The 23,393-nt window shown below is 39.0% G+C and overlaps 1 long non-coding RNA gene across 5 annotated transcripts in view; it reads right to left on the bottom strand.

Annotated features, from left to right (window-relative positions):
• The window catches only part of LOC120638818, a 98,042-nt gene extending 75,958 nt beyond the window's left edge, over positions 1–22,084 (bottom strand). For all 5 annotated transcript variants that reach the window (XR_005660792.1, XR_005660795.1, XR_005660796.1 and 2 more), the window contains exons 1-3: positions 21,714–22,084; positions 20,719–20,853; positions 15,551–15,713 (exon numbers count right to left, since the gene is read on the bottom strand). This is a non-coding gene — a long non-coding RNA (uncharacterized LOC120638818). The remainder of the gene's footprint in view (positions 1–15,550; positions 15,714–20,718; positions 20,854–21,713) is intronic.
• Positions 22,085–23,393: the final 1,309 nt, after the last annotated feature.

Here is a 23,393-nt window from a genome sequence, read left to right as displayed (position 1 = left end):
ACATTATTATATACTCCAAAGCGCTTACTACCCACAGTAAGTGTTCAATAAATAAAACTGATTGAATTCCTATGTCCTATTTCTTTTTCCAGGATATTTGCACAAATCTGTAAACATGAGTAACCCAAAATAACTATGTAACAGCCAGATTTACCAAATATGTTTCCCACAACATGGAACTAAATTATAAAATTACTAGGACTGCTCAGAGAGAAATGTTTTCTACTTTAGATCATGTAACCAGCATAAAATTTCCATTTGGGAATTTGAATTTTGTCTTACCCATCAAGTTACACAGTGAACGAATGGAAGATTGCTAAATGGAAGGTGGGTGAAAAATAAACACCGGTGATAGAGTTCTTTAAGTGTAGAAGAAAAGTGTGTTGGCAGGACTAGGTAGTGGAAATGTTCAGTCCCCTGTTAGAGAGTAACTGAGGTCAAAATGAACTGAGGGGAAGAAGGAAACATTTTTCAGTACCTACGGCCTAAGAATTACATTTCCCAGAGGTCAAAATCCCTTGAGAATGAAACCCAATCAACCCGCCACAAAGAAACTTTACATTTAAGAGAAGAATCTCTTTTTTTTTCTGTCCCACTTCTTGGATTATGTTCTGGTAGCCTGGCAGCATAGTTTGCTGCAAAATGACATGAATTGCATGAATTGTTTGCAAAAACCAGAGAAATCTCGGGACACTTCTCTATTTTTTATTATTATCATTACTGTTGTTGTTGTACTTGTTAAGCACTTACTATGTACCAAGCACTGTTCTAAGCGCTGGGATAGGTACGAGTTAATCAGATTGGACAGTCCCTGCCCCATAAGGGGCTCACAGTCTTAATCTCCAGTTTTGCAGATGAGGCAATTGAAGCACAGAAAAGTAAAGTGACTTGCCCAAAGTCACACAGCAGACAAGTGGTGGAGGTGGGAATAGAATCCAAGTCCTTCTGACTTCCAGGCACATATTCTATCCACTAGGTTATGCAGTTTCTCCTGAACTGACACAAATTTCATGGATGGAGTTTAAATGGATGTGGCTTAGTGATCCTCTGTTCCTCTCCTTGCGTATCAAAATAAGCTTCTGTGTCTGATGTCTGGTAAGTACTAAGAGTTTCTTTCTGGTTCCTTCACCATTAACCCTGAAAGACCAGCTTTCACTGAATGTCACACGGGCAGGAACCGTTGAGTCAATCATACTTATTGAGCACTTTCTGTGTACAGAGCACTGTACTAAGCACTTGGGAGAGTACAATATGACAGAGTTGATAGACACATTCCTTGCCCACAAGGAGTTTACAGCCTAGAATATCAACCCGAGACATTTGAAAAAAACTGGGGAATCCCAAGAGGGTCCTTCACAAAAGATGAAACGCTGTGTGGTCTGTCTACCATGGTTGTGGTCACGGTTCGAATCCTGACTCTGCCACTTGTCAGCTGTGTGACTGTGGGCAAGTCACTTCACTTCTCTGTGCCTCAGTTACCTCATCTGTAAAATGGGAATTAAGACTGTGAGCCTCACGAGGGACAACTTGATTACCCCGTATCTACCCCAGCATTTAGAACAGAGCTCCGCCCATAGTAAGCGCTTAACAAATACCAGCATTATTATTATTACCATTAATGTCCGTGAAAAGCATCCTGGATAAACCTTGGAAAAGGAATGAAAAAAGAGAAATCAGCCTCTGATAAAGAGAACCACTTGTTTTATAAGTTGATTTGACAGCCATTCGGTATATCTGGGACTGGATTCCCATTTTATAGATTACGATGAAATCTGAGGAATAAGAGCCATACATTCCAGTACGTAAGCAGGCTATTTGGCAGAGGAAGGTGGGGTAACTACTTCTGTTAGTAGTTGATTTTAATTCTAAGAAGTAAATCAAATGTATTTGAAACATTAAAATTAAGATGTCATAGTTGAAACAAATATTTTTCTCAGGAGTTATTGGTGTATTACTTTTCATTGATATCAAAGTCACCCTGAATATTGAAAAACTTTTCAGAGAGGGTTGTGATCACTCTCCACAATAATTTTCAGGATCTTAATAAATGGACTTCTAATGTTAGAATGTAAATGGAAACACCTAACAGAAAGATAGTTATTAAAGCTAGTATGATGTCTAAAATCTGGGTACCTCCTACTTCTATCCAAATTAGAATAAAATGCTGTGAAACAATAGCAGAACTTGTCCTCATATAATGTTCACTTTCTTCCTCATAAAGCTAAACAGTTGATTAATTATCAGTGTGTCATATTTATAAGAACAGGATCAGGAACAGATAAGCAGCAACTACGATTAAACATATAAAAATCCTTAACAATGTGTCTATCCCTCTTATTTATGGTATCAGAATGAACCAAATGCATTTTGAAGGACCGGCTTTTAGGTATATTATCATCATTTCTATGGAGTGTCCAAACTCTGGATAACAAGCAGATGTCATCAATAACCCTTGAATAACGTTTGGAATCCAAAAATGATTTTGAGTCATCACTATAACAATCCACCAGGCAAAATTCTAACTATTACAATGCTAATCACCTTGATAATACACCCTGTCCATGAAATTGCTTTATTTCCTATTTTTCCTTTTTTTTAAAAAAAAATGGCATTAGATGCTCTCCAAGATGCTGTTTTTGAAAATCGGTGGATATAAAGCACCTCTGGACAGTGAGGGAATACAGGGCTAGGAGAATTTAGTAGCTCATTCTCTGTGCTGAGAGATGCTTCATTCACTCTCACTTTTTCTTTGAAGTGCACTTTGTTGTCCATGAATGTCAATGGATATCTTTCTATTTTTGATACCTATTATATAGATTACATGCTCCAAGCAAAAGATGGAAATCCTCTATCCTGAGCGATCTTAGAAGGCAAATAGTAGTAGACCTTTAAAAATACATCTGCTGCAGAAACACCCGCCCTGTAGATTGGAAATAACCCTCTAATGTTGTTCACTTTTAGATCCTCAAAAAAGGATGAAGAAGGCCAAAAAGTGCATTGCCAGAAATCCCTTCCCCCCCCCCCCGTATTCATGAAGAAAGTTTTTGGCTTTTTGCTCCAGGAGCCACTTGTTGCAGTAATGAGCACTGTTTTAGATTTTTCTTGAGCTGTGACTCTTCCACACTGGAATTAAGCTCTCACCATTCTGAGGTGGAGTCACTCCCTACCAAGCAGGTTCAGAAACAGTTTTCCAAGGGGAATTTTGTTTTCAGAGATGCTTATTAGCCAGCAATGGCCACGAGATTCCAATCATCTGTGCTTTCAAGGGAGTTTCAGTGACTTTTCGTAAAAACAGAGGTCTGGTTACTGGACTCTGAGCTAAATTTCAATCAAGACAAGTGAACCAGAGAATTGAAATTCTTACTCCTTCAATTGGATGCCATATCAGGTAGCTCAGACTCTATGGACCAAAAAATAACTGACAGTCTTCTGCCAGGACACAGGTGGATTTTGTTTTTCTGGAACTCAAGAAACACCATGGCCATTCAGGAGACCCCCGAAGCACATGGTGGCCACAGGGCTCCTTAGAGCTTCCTGGTGGGAGACACAGTGACCCAAAAGAGGGAGGTGAGGGATTCAAGGATAGGTTGGTTCTGCTAGGGGGAGAGGGAGGCTTTCAGGCACCTCTAGGGTGCAAGTAGATTTGCAGACACCTGAGTGGGGAGGGGGCAGAGAAGTTTCACAAACCCATGAGGATTTTCGGAGTGGGGAGGCAGGGCCTGTGATTCCACCAGTGTCAGAATGATCTCTGGATAAAGAGGCAGTAGCCCATCCTGAGAATAGCCCTCCTCCTCCCTCTACTCGAGACAGTTTTAGGCCAAATGGTGACCCACTTTGTATGACCCTGGAAGAGCACAACCCCTTAAGATGGTCTCAACAAACCCCACAACTCCCAGGACTTTACAAGAATTGTACAATACTGGACTGTGATCAAACGTCACTTCTCTTCAGGCCTGCAGGCCAAAGCGTCCAATGCAACAGCCTGTTGCCGGACACCATAATGAAGAGAAACATATGGCTTTCAATTACAGTTCCCCTTAGGATCTATATATTTTCTTTCTTCTGGATAAGTTTAGTTTTCATTTCCTGTCCTAAACTATGGCAGTTGATGTATTGTAAGCTATTTGTTTCTCACCTTTTCGCCTAAGAATAATTGTGGCATTGGATAAGTGCTTCCTATGTGCCAAACACTAAATTAAGCACTGAGTAATCAGATTGGACAGAATCCCCATCCCGCTTGGAGCTCGCAGACTAAAGTGAAAAGCAAAATTTAATGTCCATTTTATAGATGAGGAAGAGAGGACAGAAAAGTTGAAGTGACTTACCCAAGATCACAAAGTAGGCAAGTGGCAAAGCAGAATTAGAACTCAGGTCTCCCGATTCCTAGTCCTGTACTCTTTCCATTAGGCCACGAGGCTTCTCCTTCTCAGTCTGATTAACTCTGTGCAACAACCCATGAGAGTTCACAACAAATGCATACACAATCTCTCTCATCTCTCTTTGCTTATCTTCCTGCTCTTCCTTTTTCCCTATCTCCCTTCTTTATCAGTTAGACTGACTCTCTCTCTCTCTCAGCTCTAGTCCTTTCTCTCTCAGTTTCTCTATTTCTTCTTCCTCGTCACTTTCCCTCTCCACTCTCCCTCCCTTCATTCCTGTTTCTCCTCGTCACCCTCCCCTCTTGCCAGCCCTTGTCTCACACTATTCCCACTCTCCTACTTTGCTGCATTCGTTCTCTACACTTTTGTATCTGTACATACATCTTTCTGTCTATAAATAAACCTCATCTACTCATGCCTCCCCTCAAGCCAACTCAAGCCACCACAGAGAGTTATTCCCATCAAAAAGGGGATGCTAATTGCCAAGCATCACTTTAAGAAAAAGCTGGGAAGAGTAAAAAGATAGAAAATGAAAAATATTAGCAAATAACATTGGAAATATGTGGAGAAAAAATTTTCAATTAGAGCCCCCAACTGTACGAATGTCACATTAAATCTAAGGTTTTAGAAAAATACAGTGCTGAGCTATACATTACGTTATAAGGGCAGCCAGAAGGGTGAGACTTCAACAGCAGGGAGATACAATTATACACTAATACTAAGTGACGCACAACCCATAGCCCTTCTAGTAGAAGTAATAAACTTTCATAGTAGTGGTAATATCTACTGAGCTCTGACTGTGTGAAAATCATCATCCTATTCAGTGGTGAAGAATATACTGGGGGGACATTAGACAGGGTGTCTGGATCTCAAGGGTCTCACAATCTAAGAATAAGGGTGGAAAGGGATGACAATGGGCACATAAAGAAGAAAAAACAACCACACAAAGTAAACCTAAAAGACGAGGACTGGGGCCGATGCAAAATGAGATAAAAGCGGTACGGTCCTGTTGTTTGAAGACCAGAGTTTCAGGACTCTTGCAACTCTAGACCAATAGTCTTAGTCAATGCGACCGCCATAACCTCAGCCTTCCTAATGCTCGACAGTCTGTGAGGAGGGCCCGCCTCTGACTGCCTACTGCTGCTGCTTCTGGCCCTCCTGCTGAGATGGAGGCTCATAGGCTCAGAGAACTGAGAGAAAGCTCCAGAAATCATTCCTCTGCATCCTGCTGGTGAAACTTCTATGGAGTTTGTGTATGATGCCCTGGATTCGTCTGTAGCACACTGATTAGCTGATCACTCTCAGCGTAACATACTGAACACTACAGAAACATCCAACCTTTCTTTGAAAGCATCAGGGAAAAGGCTTACGTAAAAATACATCATCACTAACGGTCCCTCCTTTCCAAAGGCATGAGGGGAAAAAAAACCTGGAATGAATGCAAGTTATTTTACTAATAGTTGGCACCGTTTACTATAACTAGGCACTTGGGATGCAGTAGAATCCAGCAGAAGGAACACAGGACCGGAAGTCAGAGGCACCAGGTTCAAGTCCTTATTCTGTCACTTGCCTGTTGAGGGAACTTGGTCACGTGACAACTTCTCTGTGTCTCGGTTTCCTCTTCTGAAAAATTGGGCCTCACATACTTCTCCTCCGTCCCTCTTAGATATATGAGCTCCCTATGGCGCAGAGACTACTTTGTACCTTCCCCAGTGCTTAGCACATAGTAAGAGTTCAATAGACACCATCATCATTATAATAATAATAACAGTACTTGTTAAGCACTTATTATGTAACTAGCACTGTTCTAAGCACTGGGGTACATACAAGGTGGTCAGGTTGTCCCGCGTGGGGCTCACAGTCTTAATCCCCATTTTACAGATGAGGTAACTGAGGCACAGAGAAGTTAAGCGACTTACCCAAAGTTAAACAGCTGACTAGGTCCGGAGCCGGGATTAGAACCCATGACCTCTGACTCCAAGCCCGTTATCTTTCCACTAAGCCACTCTGCTTCTCCCATCATAATTACTTATAATTTTCAAATATTGAAAAAACACTGAGAAGAATACAAAGGCATAAGTTAATTCAGACATAAGTTCATATTAAGTTCTGAATAGGTCAGAGAGCCCAGATTTAACTCTAGAGCATACAAAGTGTATCCGAGTGAAAAATCTTACCTACTTTGGAGATGTTCAAGATCCATTTCTGGAAAATACATCCATGTAGTCTACCAAAATAGTTCTTCTTTACAAAGCGAGTAGATGCAAACTGTATTAATGTAATGATAAGCCTAAGATAATAGTCAGTTCTACATATCAAAGCCATTAGATTTAAATCTCAGTTCCCACAGGAACTATAATTTGACTACTTGTCTGGACCATATATCTTGAGCCATTAAATTAACACCATAAAGAAATATGACATACTGGATAAGAGTAAAGGGCTGGACTTATTATAGCGTGGGGAATCATCAGTCTGAATCTCCCCATTTTGGGATATGATATTTGGACATCAGAAATGCTTTGGGAAACTAAAACAAAAAACCCCACCATATCCACTACTGGCAGCAACGCAATAGCAGAGCTATGACCATTTTGCCATTCCTAGGGAAATCATGAGTAAAACACAACCAAATTTCCAACTAGCATCTATGAGCCCCTATTTTGTACAAAGCACAGTACTTTTTTTTAAAAATGGTATTTGTTAAGCACTTCCTGTAAGGCACAGTGCTAAGTGCTGGGGTTATACCAGCTGATGACGTTGGACACGGTCCGTGTCCTATGAGGGACCCACGGTCTTAATCCCCGTTTTACAGATGAAGTAAATGCGGTGCAGAGAAGTGACCTGCCCAAGATCCCACAGCAGACAAGTGGGAGTATAAGACAGTCCTGTCCTCGAGGAGCTTGCCACCTAATGGAATCTGCTCACCTGTCACTGACTACATGACATTCTATCACATTCATACTCCCTATGGAAGCTTCCTCCTATTAAGAAGCAGCACGGACAGAAACAGTGTCCTACATGAGGAATTCATCCCCTTCTGGGTTCTTTCACCAACGCTGGGTTAAACCATCCCTGTCGACTGCCATAGCTTCCATCTCTGGATATTGATCTGAGCATATGCGGGCGTAGGAGTTCACCACACGAGATGGTCATGCTCAGCCACAGTGGACGAGGATGGTGCAGGCGAAAGTTGAGAGAGTAGTGGTGCGGAACAATAAAGGTGATATAATTGCATTTGTTAAGCACTTGCTAAGTGCCAAACACAGCACTAGGCTGGATACAAGCTAATCAAGTTGGTTACAGTCCCTGTCCCACATGGGACTCACATTCTTAATCCCCATTTTACAGGTGAGGTAACTGAGGCACAGAGAAGTGAGTTGCCCAAGATCACACAGCAGACATGTGGCAGAGTCAGGATTAGAGCTCATATCTTCTGACTCCCAAGCAGGGAAAACTAACTCTATTAGGACTCTGGGCACAGCATGACAGATAAATGGTTGGGATAGATGAGAGTGGGAAGAAGATAAGGAAAGAGAGGTGAGAAAAGAGGAGGAAAGAATCAAAGGGAAGAGAACAGAAGAAAATAAGTTTAAGAACATGGAAGCGACCAAGAGAACAGGAGAGTTGGGGACAAGGAGAGGAAGGAGAGAAAGAAGTGGAGAAAAACAAGAGGAAAAAAAAAGAGAGAACTCAAAAATCCTGGGGAATGTTTCTTGTGTCTCAGGTAGCATATTTTAAACCTACCATGCAGTGACTATACTCCTGGAATTCAATCAGGCATTGCTATTTTTAATTTATTAAGTCATACTCTGTGACTGAATTAAGTAAAGGCTCACCCCAACTGAATTACGCTGCTTATACGTGTAATAGTGGTGTGTGAAACTCTTCCACTGAATTGTCATTGGAAAATTTCTACTCTATGATGAAAATAAGATTAGATATTTTTAAACAATTTGGACAGTGTTTACTCTGTATTAAAGCATATTTCGGGAGCTAGGATAAAAGTTTCTCATATGCAATATCTTAGGTTGAAAGGGGTGGGCAGTAGGATGGCAAGTGGTTAGAATGTCTTCCCTTTCTCTGCTCTAGAAGATGCATAAATATTGTTTTTCAAGGCCATCCCTCTCTTTGTCTTTTATTTCTTTCTCCTAATCCTATACTCTTCCCGTGAGCTTGTAACAGGTATTACGTCATTAAACACACAAAGGGACACAAACTTCGAGTTAAAGTTTTTGATGTGAATAATTACTTCTAAATTTCCTCACAATTCAATATGTGATTTGGCTTTAGCTTACTTTTTGAGGTACATAACCTAATTTACATCATCGCTAAGCAATTACTGCACCCTTTGAAAATGGCCAGATATTTCTTCCTTCAAATACACTTCAAGAAACATTCTTCAAAGGACCATATCCTAAAGGCCTCCAAATCACTTAAAATGATTGGAAGCAACTCAGTGAAATTGGGCAGCCCTAGTGTTGAGGTGGTGGAGGCCCTGTTACCAACTTTCGTCTTGTGGAGATATTTGGGTCTTTTCCATCAGATACAGATTTAAGACATCAGCACAGAAACACACCTAATTTCACGTTTTATGCAGCAGTAAATCAGTCGGCCCGTTATTGTCATAGACGAAATAATGCAAACAGAACATTTTGTACTGTATGTTTGAAAGATCTCAATTCCAAATAAATTCAATACACATTAACTAAGTAAACAACTCTGAATTTTGAAACCTCCTTATCTGTTTTAAGGTGTGAACGGCTTTTCACGCTTCCCACTGAACATTTTATGAGGGCATTTTTAAAAATCTGAACTGGAACAAGACTGAAAGTTATTACAGACATGCCAAATGGACCACCTCTTTTAATGATCCTGTTACAGATACCTTTTCACCCTACTTCGACCACTTTTATCTTATATCAATGTAGCCAAACCCTGCACGTTGGGGTTTGATTTTTGCACAAACACTACAACATTTCTCATTTATGTAAAGTGTATCTGATATTATTCTGGTTAGATGCGACACATATTGCCCACCTATCTATGGGCCAAGCGTAGCCTCGAGCAGATCTTTTTTTGAAGAAAAATCAACTTATTTGGCATCAAATCTGCAGGGAACAAATTAATGCTAAATTCATGCCTGATATTTTGGATTCTGTTATTGATTCAGGACCCAAGTTTTGGGAGCCGTATCGTACAAGTCCCACTCTAAACCTACTTGGAGAAATGGACGTTAATCATTCCACCGGACAGAAATTTAAGCTTCTCTCTCCTCCAGTCCAGACTTTCTACCTTCGAAGGTTTCAGGTTACTTTTTTAGGGAAACAGTGTGGTGTAGTGGAAAGAGCACAGACCTGGGAGTCAGAGGCCCTGGGTTCTAATTCTGGCCCTGCAACAAACTTGTTGCGTGGCCTTGGGCAAACCAATTAACTTCTCTATGCCTCAGTTCCATCTCATGTAAAATTGTACTGAATCCTGTTCTCCCTCTTACTTAGACAGTAAGCCCCATGTGGGTCCTCTAGGCTGTAAGCTCGCTGTGGGCTGGAATACATCTATCAACTTTGTTATATTCTACCCTTCCAGGTGTTTAGTGCAGTGCTCTAGCACTCAGTAACCGTTCAATAAATACAAGTAATTGACTGCCAACCTCACAACAGCGCCAGGGAAAGCTGTCAGTTGGGCAGACTGGGACAAAGGCAAAAAGTCACACCCAATTATTCAATTTATACCCATGAACAATGAATCTATCCCTTTCACCCCTTCTCGGCTGACATCGATCAAGACACCGGTAGCAAACCTCTGGATCGTCTCTGTTCCGGCAAAGCAGACATATCACTATGCAAAAGACACAGGTAGAATCTATTCATTTTTCTCAGCCTGCCTTGAGGGATATCTCATGTCGCTGGGGCTGTTTAGAGAATTGGAAACTGTAAAGACAAGACGGAACATGAACGGCAAGACTGGAATAAATTTAACCTGCAACCCTGCCCGACTGCCAGAGCCCTTCCTTGAGATGATAATAATAATAATGTTGACATTTGTTAAGCGCTTACTATGTGCCAAGCACTGTTTTAAGCACTGGGATAGATACAAGGTAATCAGATTATCCCAAGTAGGGCTCACTGTCTTCATCCCCATTTTACAGATGAGGAAACTGAGGCACAGAGAAGTGAAGGGATTTGCCCATGGTCACACACCTGACAAGCAGCAGAGCTGGGATTAGAATCCATGACTTCTGACTCCCAAGCCTGGGCTCTTTCCACTACCTCCACTAGTTTTGTTTTTTAAAAGAATTTGAGGTTTCAGATGTAGATCTCACTCCTGGCTTCCATTATTGAGTGAGGTACGATGGCAGTGCTTACAATATGGCAAACTATTCAGTAAAAAAATGGATCAAGATATTCGAGAAGAGTGTGATGTCCTTGTGAGATGAGGAGTTGACAAACAAAGTACCGAAGGTTAAGAAAACCCATCTCTCACGATCAATCATTTGAAGTCTCTCATCACCCCAAAACAAGAGAGAAAGGACTTCATCCGAACCCCTTATATAGTCTCTGAAAACCACTTTGCTTTCCAACCCAGTAGATCAGCTCAATAGCTGCAAGGCTTCATTGCGCTACAGTCAATTAAACTTCTTGGATGACGGATAGGAAAAGGGCATACCTAAAAGGCAAGTCTACAAGTTTCAATAAAGTAAACAGAAACAGTTAGGTTTCCTATCAGAAAATCTTAATTTGAACAAAGTAAAATAGATATAGGAAGCAAAATACTAGCTTTTATGAAACTTCTCTAGGAATTACTAGAGTCTAGGTGTTAATAAAGTAAAAATAATTATTACAGTCTACAGTCTCCCCTTCAAACTCATTATGGGCAGGGAATGTGTTGGGTAATTCTGATGTATTGAGCTCTCCCAAGCACTTAGTATAGTGCTCTGCACATATTAAGTTCTCAATAAATACCACTGATTGATTGATTAAACTGGAAATAAAGGATGGAGTTTCTCTCCCCAAAATCAGTACTAGAGAAGGAATTAGAAGCCACGGTTGGTTCATTCAGGAAGGATTTTACACTTTTTGTTACACAAAATGCTCTCAAACATAATACCACATTTTACCAAAAATGTCATCTCACGAGAAAGAATAAAACACACTAGAAACACTAGATTTATGCAATTTTGAAGATTTGTTTTACAGTGCATCTTATTTCCATACATTTAACTTGAAAGTTGAATTGTACATCATAGTGTCAATCTCACTGGGATGTGGTCTGTTAAAAGCCATGATTGCCATCATACTAGTTTAAATAACTACAGAAATAAGATGATTTGAGAAGTTTATTAAGTATGAGGTCTGATTTTTCTCATCTAAAAGTAGAATCATCTCCATATATGCAAGAATGGGCAATTACATCATAATTGATTTTACATCTAGTAAACCAATGACAAATAGAGAAAGCAGGGTACAATTTAATTTATGAGAAAGGATTTCCTCTAATACTCTGCTGTGAGAATTAACGTATGAATTCATATACTTAGTTTCTTCTCCAAATTCAAAAGCCAGCAATGGAGGTCCATCTTTCTCTTTGGAGCATATAAGGGATAGAATCTTACTTAATTTTCAGAAGAAAGTCTGGAGTCCGTAGCAGTTTTGCACATTCATTTACATGCCCAAGCATTCATTCTATTTTAAGGATTTAATATAGCTTCTAATCTGAATTAAATTACTGCAGACTTCTCTGAAACCACTTTTGCCAAGGATAGATTTACATTTAGGTAGAAATTATTATCAGCCCCCTTGTGTGATCATCATTAATCTAATCAAGCTGTACATTAGAGCAATAAAATCATTCAGTTTAGAAGAGATACCACAAAGCAGTTATTAAAAAGTTCTAACTCAATTCCTATTACACCTCAAAATGAATAGCAACCTTCTTCCTAAATTTTTCAGTGTTTGCAATTTCATATTTCAGGAGTTATATTTACAACTCTCCAAGATTTACTTCATCATCTAAAATAACACTCCTGCAAATGACACTGTGAAATATTTAGGACATTTTTCATTTTACATCTAGAAATACTAGTCTCTCCCTCTATTCTTGGAGAAATATTTTTCTAGAGTTAATCACTAAAGTTCAATATTGCCTATTAGGAGTCCTGAAGCAATAATACCACTGTCAGGTGGCCAAAAATAAGGCTTTGTAATCATACTTTCATTCCAGTACTGAAAGGCAATTCAGTGGTATTGAAAAGCTCTGCCTTCCAGATTCCATTCCTTTAGAAACTAGTTTCAATGACAATTATTATCTGACTTACCTACCCATGAACTTTCAGCTCAGAGTAAAGGACTCCTATTAGGACTGTACATCAGAACAAGAGAATGAAAGAGCTTTTCAGTATTCCCTCTCAATATATTAAACATTCTTGAAAAATGAAAACATGAATGAAGTTAACTTTTAAGACTTGCATGTTGGTCTTGCTTTATTCCTTCACGTACAGAAAGAACGTTGTTCTTTGAAAGAGATCATTGTATTTCATTCCTACCAGGTATCATCTGATTAGAATACAAATTAGTGCTCTGAAATTCTGCTGTTTATTTCTTCTTTATGATTCATATAAAAACTATTTGATACAAAAAATAGCTTGAGAGCCTTGCCCACCGCCGTTAACATTAATGAATAGCAAGACAAATGGCTTAAAAATGCAAAATCAATGACTAAACCTGGCCAACAAATAGACAAAGCGGTTCATTAAAAAGTTTGCAAGAACATATGTGCATAGTGTAATCTGGGCTAATCAGTTTAGTATAAAATGATGAGCACATTGCCCATAAACCATACTACAACCTTTTGGTGAAGAGCTGATGAAGGCTGTAAGCTAAAACATTTCTTCAGATGTCTGTTTTGCTGGAGGTTAGCACGTTAGGCAACTAGACATACACTATAACGTGATAGCAATTTCTAATTTCTAATATAACAGGGAAAACATATTACTGTTTTTCTGCTAAACATCACTGTACTCCATAGCTTCTTAATTACAGTGGCTCCTTTCTAGTAAGATGCCATAAGGAAGACCAAGCCCCATTAAGTATCACACAAGCAGAAAATTCCTAGTAGTAACCAATATCAGATATTACTTGAAGAATCTGCCTGAGATTGAAACAGGGAGTTACCTTCTGCTAAAGCACAGTACATTTGGCTGCATACGTTTTCCTCATCAGCGATAACGAAGTGACAGACAAACCCTATCAGGGAACAAACTAGGGATTTTTTTGATATATGTGCAGAACAAATACATTCCAATTCGATTCATTCAATATTCGGTCATAAAATGAGAGAAGGTAGTGAAATGGAATGCCAGTTTTTCACTGTAAATCTACATACAAGTCTCATCATCAGATAGCACAATTGAAATGCTAATGCACAGGAAAATGAATGCCAATTTCCTCTACTTTGCTCCAAGTTTCAGTGGTCTTCTACAATAAAAGATAGCTGTTTGTGGAGACTGGCTTGTTCCATAACATTAACTCAGAACAAAACATATTTTTAGTGGGACAGCAGTGTTTACTTGTAAGAACTGATGAATTGCACCATGTCATTTATCACTTGCAGGCAAAAACCTTCAGTCGCAATTTTGGACATAAATCAAGGTACATGCCCCTAAATTAAACAACAACAACAACAACAACAACAACACCGCTTAAGTCTCTAAAACTGCATAGATTGAGGTCAAACTGGCCATAGCAACCAAGAACAGTACTTTGGCCACCAAAAAGACCTAGCAACCAACAAATGAGCTCAGATCTCTTTTCATCTCCATTGGTGTGAAAGCCAAAATTAAAAAGATTAGATCACCCTGCACCCATTACAAAAGGCTTCACAATGAAAAAGTCATTTCTATCCTTAGAATCACATCAAATAAATAACATTCATCTCTTCTATAATGAACAACTTTCAAAGTAAATCGAATCTCCATAGTCCTGCTTTTCTTGCAGCACCATATTTACATAACAATGTATCACAGGAAGCTGAGAATGGGTCTTGCAAATGGGACCCTGAGTAAACTGCATCTTTAGGCCTGATTACTGTACATTTCAATTTCAAAACGCCTTCCATTTCCCTCTCATTGAAACAATACATTTCCTCACCAACACAAACAATGTTTCACAGCTTTCACTATGAAAGTTTATTTGGCCGATGTGTTTCGCTCGTGTAATCGTTTTATAAATGGAGATTTATATGGAGGTAGAAAATGATTTATCCTCCCCTCCCCCAAAAGAAATTAGCATTCTCCAGTTCATTTTATTTACACTGAGCACATCTACTTCATTTTACTTAAGCAGATCCATTGTTGTTTCTAAAATTGTTTTATCTTCTAGTTAGTCCCAAATTTTCATATTTTAATTTAACCAAATACATATTTCTCTCTACCTCAGAGAATATTCATTATTTGCCATTTCTAAGTAAATAAGCCAATACTGTTCATCAAACGTGGGTAAGTAATCTATTTAAAATATTCACCTTCTGTTGTTCTTTATTGCAATACATTTTCTCTAGCATTCTTCCTACCTTTAAAGAAAAAACAAAACTGGACAAATCTTTGCAACAACTGCATTCCTCTAAATGGCTGTTTAATGGCAAGTGTTTAACATTTGAAGGTTGCACCCATACTAAAACCATCCTTCAGTTTTATCTTCTGAACAGCAGTTCATAGAGATTGTACTACTAGAATCCAGCAGGGAACCTCATTCATTTTTAAAGCGTTAGCCTCAGTACAGGCAAGAGAGGAGGAATAATTACAAATTAGGAATGCAGAAGCACTGCTTGAATATTGCACACTATTGCAGAGTGCACGAGAACTGCTGTAAAGGGACATTATCGATATAATTTTTTCTCATATAGATTTGGAGCTGTGTGATGAAATGCAAAAGGTGAGTGTCACCATTATTCCTGAAAACATGTAATCACCCATCAGTCCAGCAAAGAAATCTACCTTAATCCTCAAAACGACTCTAATAGCCCAGAGCACTGCGATTACAGGTTTATAAGGTAATAACAGCCAGGAAACAGCAGTAGAATAAAGTAATTTTATAATACGGCAAATTTCATACCTTCCCGTCTTTAACTCATCTTCCAAGATGTATAATTCTTGATGGGGAATAAATGTTCTCTCTTACCTAAAACTTGTCAGAAGAAAGATCCTTCTCCATTGTCGTCACCTCCAGTGCCCCCTCTTGCCACCATGGAGATTGCTTCTGCTCTGTTTATTGCTCTGTGCCTCAGTTACAGCTGTGACACTAATCTGCCTGCATAGACCAGCAAGGAGGGGGTAGTGAGTGCCTGTGAAAGAGAAGAGGCGGGAGGAAAGGAGGAAGGAGAAGTCCAGGAAAAATAAAAAGATAGAGCGGGCAAAATACAGATGGGAAAGGTCAAGAAAAATGATCGAGAAAATGGTGAAAGCACAAGAGACGAGAAAGAGAGAATGTGAGAGGAGAAAGAGCGAGAGAGAGGAGAAGGAGCAAGAGAGGAGAAAGCGAGAGGAGAAAATGAGAGAGAGGAGGGAGAGAGCGAGAGAGCTTGAAAGAAGGGCAAGAGAGGAGAAAGAGCGAGAGAGGGAGAAAGAGCAAAAGAGGCAAAAGGGAGAAGATACAGGGTGAGGGAGAGAAATAAGAGAAGGGAAGAAAAGAGAGGAAAGATGAGAGAAAAGAAAAGAGAGGAGGGAGAAGGAGACAAGGAGGTGGAGAGGGAGGGAGAGAGGGGAAGAGAGAAGGAAAATGACAGAGATAGAGGGATAGAGGGAGAGAAGGACAAAGAGTGAGTTAGCATGAGAGGGCGAGACAGCGAGCGAGAGAGAGAGAGAGAGAGAGAGAAAGAGAGACTGCTGACTTTTAGACTGGGAACTAAACCTCAGGCCAAGTCAAGGCTGAATGAAAATGATCAAAGCTCTATCCTTCATCAAGAGGGTAGACAGAATTTTTTCCACTGAAAAGTGGGACTGTCATTAAGGATTCTCACTAAGAAACCTGTAACAGAGGCAGACCTTCTTCAGATTGCTAGTGCCTGCCCAGCAGTCCGTGCAGAATACAGGTACCTATTGTTCCAGAGACAGATATGTAGCCAGCCACTCAGACTCTGACAGATCTCAGCAAACCAGTGAGCCTGCCTTCATTTTAACTCCTTATTTACTAGTGCTCTTTGGTATCCTTGAAACTCAAGTAAATGCATCCCCATTATGTGAATTAGCTTTCCTTCAGGACCTGTCCCTGCTTCTTACACAGGGAGATATTTCGCATTCTATTTTGAAGCTTGATTGGATGGAAACATTTTATTTTTAAAAGAGAATCAGTTTCCTGTTACCCGTAGATCAGGATGGTGGGTAAATGAAAGCCCACGTAGCTGGCTTGCGATATGAAGCTGTTTAGGAAGGGAGATGGGGACACTGAAGCTTTCCGAAACAGCTTCACTGGGGCATCAGTAGGGTATTAGCGATTTGAGGGAAACGATTTAGATTTTCGGGAGGATGGAATGATTGAGCAATTACAGTATATCACCTTCACTGGAACCTTCCCAAGGGGAATAGAACCCCCAACCCCTATGTAAAACACCTAGGGCACCCCTTTTGATTAAAAGGGAGCCATAAGTCGCTTTAGCCTGTTCCTCCCCTCTGCTTTTTATCGTTATTGCTTTCTACAATCTACAAAAAAAGGAGTGTTGAATAAAATAAAACACAAATTAGGTCCAACAAGGCAATAAAAAAGTCATGAAAGCCCAGAGAATAACCAGCTATATATTTTCAGTTATAATGCACCACTTGCTGAACTGGTGCAGTGTTTTAGCCTTTACATTTCTTACTTTGGTTCTTGTTAAGTGTCTATCACCATTTTATTGCAACAAATGGGTGAGAGGGAAGTTTACCTGTTTACTTTTAACCCATTTGTGCCTTAAACACTTATTAAAAACAGATTAACCCTCACAAAAAACCAACCACCCTAGTACGTGAGGGAATTTGAAGATTGATTTCTTTTTAAGACACTAAATATTGATATGGGGATTGTGAATTCTAACTTTAAGGAGTATCAATTCTGATCAGTTGTTAAGAGTTTATGGAGTAAATAGTGTTCGTATTTTGACATGAGAAACACGCTTTGCATATGCTGTAAACTAGTTGTGAACATTTTTGTGAGGCAAATGCTACACACTTTCAATATCTCTATTCAAAACTGGAGGGGAAACATTCCGTGTTATAAGTGGAGGTTTAACCATGTGTGTCTGGTAATGGTAATGAGACATGTATTACATATCTGTGCACCACTGAACAGTTTCTCCTAGATATCTTAAGATTTGGGGTTGCAGTCCTTAATTTCTCCAGGGTTAAAATGAAAAATAGCTTCTAATTTCCAAATTTCAATGAAAAAATCCAACTTATACAATCTTTATTCCACTTTCCCTCTCTCATCAGATCAAATTAAAATTTCAAATCTCATGTAGATCTATATTGCATTTCATATTTGGAAATGCCCCAAAGGGAAATTTTAACAAAATACATTCACAGAGCCTCCTGATGATTCCTGAAAAGACCAAGTTATGAAGAGAGGTTCTGGACTTTGTATCTAGGGGAAGTAGCCATTTAATTCCCAGAGAAGATAAGTCTGCTGAAAGAGGATAGCAGAACCCGATCCTCTGAGGGAAGCCCTCTTTAGCTCAGAACTTCACCAACCTGTCATGTAACGACGACAAATGAGGGAACTTCACCTCTTCTCATTTTCAGAATGCGACAAGCTGCTGACATTTCCATTTTAATGGGCAGGGGGAATAACTTCTCTCAAAACTTATTAGCAATCAAATATTTTGTGTTTCAAAGGAAGGATGGAAGTACACTAGTAGGGCAGCTTTCTTTGCAAGTGTGTGCAATAAGGATGAAATTGCAAAATGGATGTGTTATAGGATGAACCATAAAAAGAGGGATCTAAACTCTAGCCCATCCTTGTGATAAATCTGGGAAACAACCACTCCGATTTGAGTATGGGATCAAATCTCACCTAGGTACATTAACCGTGAACTGTTTCAGTATCGTGTGTCCCAACTCCTCTTTCTCCACAATCCTGGGCAGGTTTTAAACCCTCATTACAAAAGAGCTTACATGCTTACAACTTTAAAGTCTTTGGAGTCCATTATTATCTGATGCACAATTCTTGGAAACATTAATGAGAGCCCCACATGCAAATGAAGAGAAATTAACCCCTAATACTAACCCCTAATAGAACCGCATGGGTAAATGTTGCATATATCTGCTATGTCAAAGGAAGAAAGGAAGGAAGAAGTTTCCTTACTGAAATTTTGGTGAATTGTCCAACGCCTAGGTTCTTAGCTTCTCTGAAGACCACCCTATTCCCCCTAGTTTAGAGCACGAAACCAGTGATGAACACAAAACGTCACTCGAAGTGCAACGTAGCAATTTGTCACCCTGGTCTTCCTAATTCATAGGATAATTCATAAAAATAAAGAATACTAAAATTATTGTCTCATGTGTTAGGTTGCTAAGGAATGCACATGCGAGAGTTAAGCGCTCAACTTATTAATGGCAGCAAATTTTATGGCCCAGTCCCTTGACACTCTCCTGAATATTTACTCCTTTGAATTCCAGGGCTTCATCTGAAGTACTTAAAATTATGCTTCCCTAAGGAAAAGTGCAAAGGAAACAGAGTTCTTCTGTATACTACATAATATTCTCAAATATGATAAGTTGGCAAGAAGATATATTGCTCCACTTTTTCAACCATTACATAATGGTGTACAGTCCAACTTTAAAAAGTGAATGCTCATATAAAGCAATAATACCATCTGGGGGCCTGGGGGCCTGGGGGCCAGAGGTGACATGCCTGTCATTGTGAAGTTATTAGTTAATTCACTGATTCAAAAGTTGTTTAGCCTAACCATGTAGGTGCTGCACAGACAGGGTAAAAATCATAAGTAAATCAGGAATATGTGAATATATTCCTTGAGTCTATCACACCTGGAACATGTAAAAAATAGTATCCATAAGAAAGTATACTCTGATTAGGAGGCAAGCGTATAAGTGATTGAGATGTGTTCATTTCTGACTACTGAAAGTTTGAATTTGGAGTTATGTTCAGTAGTCCTGAAAAATAATATGAAAATGATCCAAAGCAATGACAACTTTTAGAATACATGTTTTAGGTCCTCAGCAGTTACAACACAAGGGGTTAATTAAACTAGGACCAAATATTTAGACTTGTTAGTGTTCTAAATGTGACTGCCTTAGATGGTTGGTCTCCCAGTGCAAACGAAACACCAGAAAACATTTTGGGATGGTGCGCGAGGCATGGGCGAGATGAAGAGATGTATCTTTCTTTTGCTTTTAAAAATGAATGTCTCTTTTCCCACACAATTTAACTATTCCAAAATAAGGGGTTTTAGGAAATAGGTCATGGAATCTGGTTGTTAGAGAAAATTATTTAAGTTTTAAAACTAACTTGGTAAATATGTTGTAGAATGAAGTTTGTGCCGTTCTGATGAATGGAGGAAAGCCTTGCAATTTGCAGGGAACACTAGCTCCTTTAAGAAAGTGTGAGTGCAAATGTTACATTCTCATGACACCGGATGAAAAAATAATCAGTTATTAAGAAGAGAAGTAGCTGTTGCTCTGTGAAACATTCCTGAATCTTGGATTCATATATCAAAATCCTACGTATTCCTGTGGATCTCACTAACAAGATTTTGTGTGGAAGCAAATGAAATGGATTTACCGAAGTCCAAATAAAAGCGGTATGAAATCTCACCGAGACTTCATTCAAACAATTTGTTGAAACAGATTTAAAATTTGATAAAGGATCTGGTTGGGAAGGATTCTCATTCACCGTTTCTAAAGCCAAGAAATGATAAAATGTAAACTTTCATGAAAGGACTTATTAGCAGAAAGCATTCTATCTTAAGCCACTTACATGGCATTAACTACAATCAACCACAGTGAGGCACAAATACAGGGATCTCTAAATGTGAATATTTTTGAATTACAATAAAGAGGAGGCATCCGTATTGTTCCGTATAAGTGAAACCATGCATTTTCCATGGAAAAAATATGCCTTCTATTCACATTCCCCGACAAGAGCATAATAAAGCAAAAGTTCTCTAAATGGCCCAAAACATATGATATTGAATAGCATTCCTGAAATATGAACCGTGTAAATTCCTTCTTCACCCTCGGTTGCTACATTTTAAAGTTGAGCATCCTAGAGAACTGAATCACCAGTTGATAGGTAGCTTGTTGCTAAATACTTATCAACCTGTTAAGACTGAACTTTTGGCCAATCTGAACTTACCTTACCTATGCCAAGTGCCGCTCTCTAGAAGTCACCACGTTCAGAGCCCACTGGGGAAGTAACTGGGAGGGATGTTACGCCCACAGCCACTGCTGCTCCTCTAGCTTCATCCCGCTGTGTGCAGCCTTCCTCACTCGAACCTTTTGATAAGTCAGGACGAAACATGATTTATTAATGTAGCAGAGTCATTTCAATGCAGAGCTAAAATGTTATTGGCCCTCTCCCTTGCTATCGTGGTTTAAGGAAGTCCTTAAAAAACAATTCAATTTCCTTTCACACAGCCAAATTTTCTCTGTAGATAATTGACTTTCATCATTTGCAACAAAAAGCATCAATGAAGTCAATATGTCCAACTCAGATTTTGCATATACTGAATGGATGCCTTTTCATATGCATGCATGTATACCATATTCAAATGCTGTATAGACTGAGCCCGATGTTAAAAGACACTGTATTTCAAAGACAGTATATCCGTCTTTGGGTAAAAATCCATTCTCTTGGTAACGCATCTAGTGTCATTAGTACATATGACTATTCAAAGTAATATTTTTTATTCATTATACTTGAACTCAGCTCGACAATCGTATCACTGCTTCTAATCAATTCATTTGAAAAGCATCCCTTTTTGTAAATCAGCATTTTAAATTCCAACTAAGATTTACAGTACTACTTTGAACACACATTGTGGATTCTATTACCACCAAATCTGGGTTTACGAATCTAATGCAGGATCACTAATTGTTCATAAGTGCCTTGAAACATTAGATTAGCAATATTTATAACTATTTAAATACAGCATGACAATGTGAAATCAATTACCACGAGCATCAGTCTGACATTTTAATGCATTAGAAAAGAGTAGCTTGATACCCAGCTCAAAAAGAAAGTTACGCATCCAGAAAGATCACTAACGAAAGTAGCACTTAGTTGTTGTTGCTTTTTAGCCTAAAACCGAACGGACACAAAATAAAATCTGCATTACTGAGAAAAGCCTACTTACTAAGGTGTTTTTCCTTCTCAGCCAGAGGGCATTTCTAAGATATGGAGGATTTCAGATTCGGTCGATTTATTCATTTCCTCCCGAAGCAGGTGTAGGAAGGGTGCCGGGCTGCTGTCAAATCACGACAGTGTCCTATATAAACCAAAAACGTTCCGTACCCTCTGAGAATCGTGGTAACACCGTACCCTGACACTCCTCCACCGAGAGGTGTTTGTTGCCGTCTTTGTCCAACGTGGTACCTCAGAGCTTGTGGAGTCACAGTCACCTTCATTTTCACTCCTTGTGGCCCAGGGTACTGAAGTAAGGAATGTTTCTTCTCAGTATTTATTTGCCTCCGGAGTGGAGCTAGAGGGTCAGAGTTTTTCCATTCATGACCACACAGACCTGTAGTGGGACAAAACACAGTTTTCTCACATTGACTCAGTTCCCTGAGTTACTCCATTACTAAAAAAACTCAGTGTTCCTTGTTCCATAACGATTCATTGATTCTTTGGAAAAAGAAAGAAAAAGAAATATTATTAAACAAATTCATTTCTCTCTTCTCTGCAGCCCAGTCTTTCTCCTGTGGAATAGTAACTATTTCTGAAAAGAAAGCCCTTAATAAAGCTAAGGTCAGGCTACTTAGGGTTGGCGTTTGCAGCGGTAAGAAGTCAGAAATGATAGCATCATAGAGATTTATGAATTTTTTCCCCCCGCAGTCACAAACATCAGACGTTCACTTTATAAAGAAAGCTTTTAGATCCTTCCGGCAGTTTCCATAGTGATTTCATTTTTCCCTTTTATCACAGATTGGCTGAAGAGCTGCTACTCTTTGTGCTTTAAAAGGCTTGTGCTACCAACTGTCGATATAAAAGGTAGCTAAGGCACACGTGCAATCCTGCCAAAAATAATTGAAACAGATAAATGTTGGTGAAAGGTTTCAGGATAAATGCATTTTTCTATATCAACAGAATGGCACCAGAGAAAATAATTTTGCCTGAATAAATGTAATTATCTCAGGCTAAATGTAGTTCTACTTTACCATTACCTACAGTACTCAGATTAAAACACTCATCGTACAGAGCATAATCCTTTCATAAAAGCCTCTAATATAAGCTTATGTTGTTCAAAATGCTTGAACTTGTTAGACATAAAAGTTAATTATGGAAACATTTTCATTTCAGTCACTCTAGTTTTGTCTGCAATGTTTATTCCAGGGATCATTCTTTTCCTCCTTCGCAATATAGTTTATTCATATTAATATGCCTGAGAAAGGACGTACATTCTTTTTAGCAAAGCATTCCAGAGACTTCACTATAGAACCAACTTTGCCAAATAAACCAATCCATTTACTTACCTAGATATAAAATGGGTTAAACTTAATATATTTGACTCTGTGTGTGTGTGTGTGTATACATATATATCTGCATTATATACACACACACACACACACACATATATATATATATATATTCCTGTTCAACCCTTAATAGATGATACAGATATATAACCATAGCACAAACCCTAATTTAGTACTTCATTGCTTCATGTGGTCCTTCTCCCTATTAAAATAGTAGAATTTTATGTCATTAAATGTTAAATGGATTCTCTCTCAACTCTCCCATCATTTAATTATGTTGGTACATGCATAATTCCAGTCACAGGTTACAGTAATCCTGTGAGAATTTCTGCTCTATACAA

This window comes from Ornithorhynchus anatinus, chromosome 14 (genome assembly GCF_004115215.2).
Source record: "Ornithorhynchus anatinus isolate Pmale09 chromosome 14, mOrnAna1.pri.v4, whole genome shotgun sequence".
NCBI lineage: Eukaryota > Metazoa > Chordata > Mammalia > Monotremata > Ornithorhynchidae > Ornithorhynchus > Ornithorhynchus anatinus.
The sequence above is the reverse complement of the archived record's forward strand: the minus strand, read 5'-3'. Positions and strand labels throughout refer to the sequence as shown.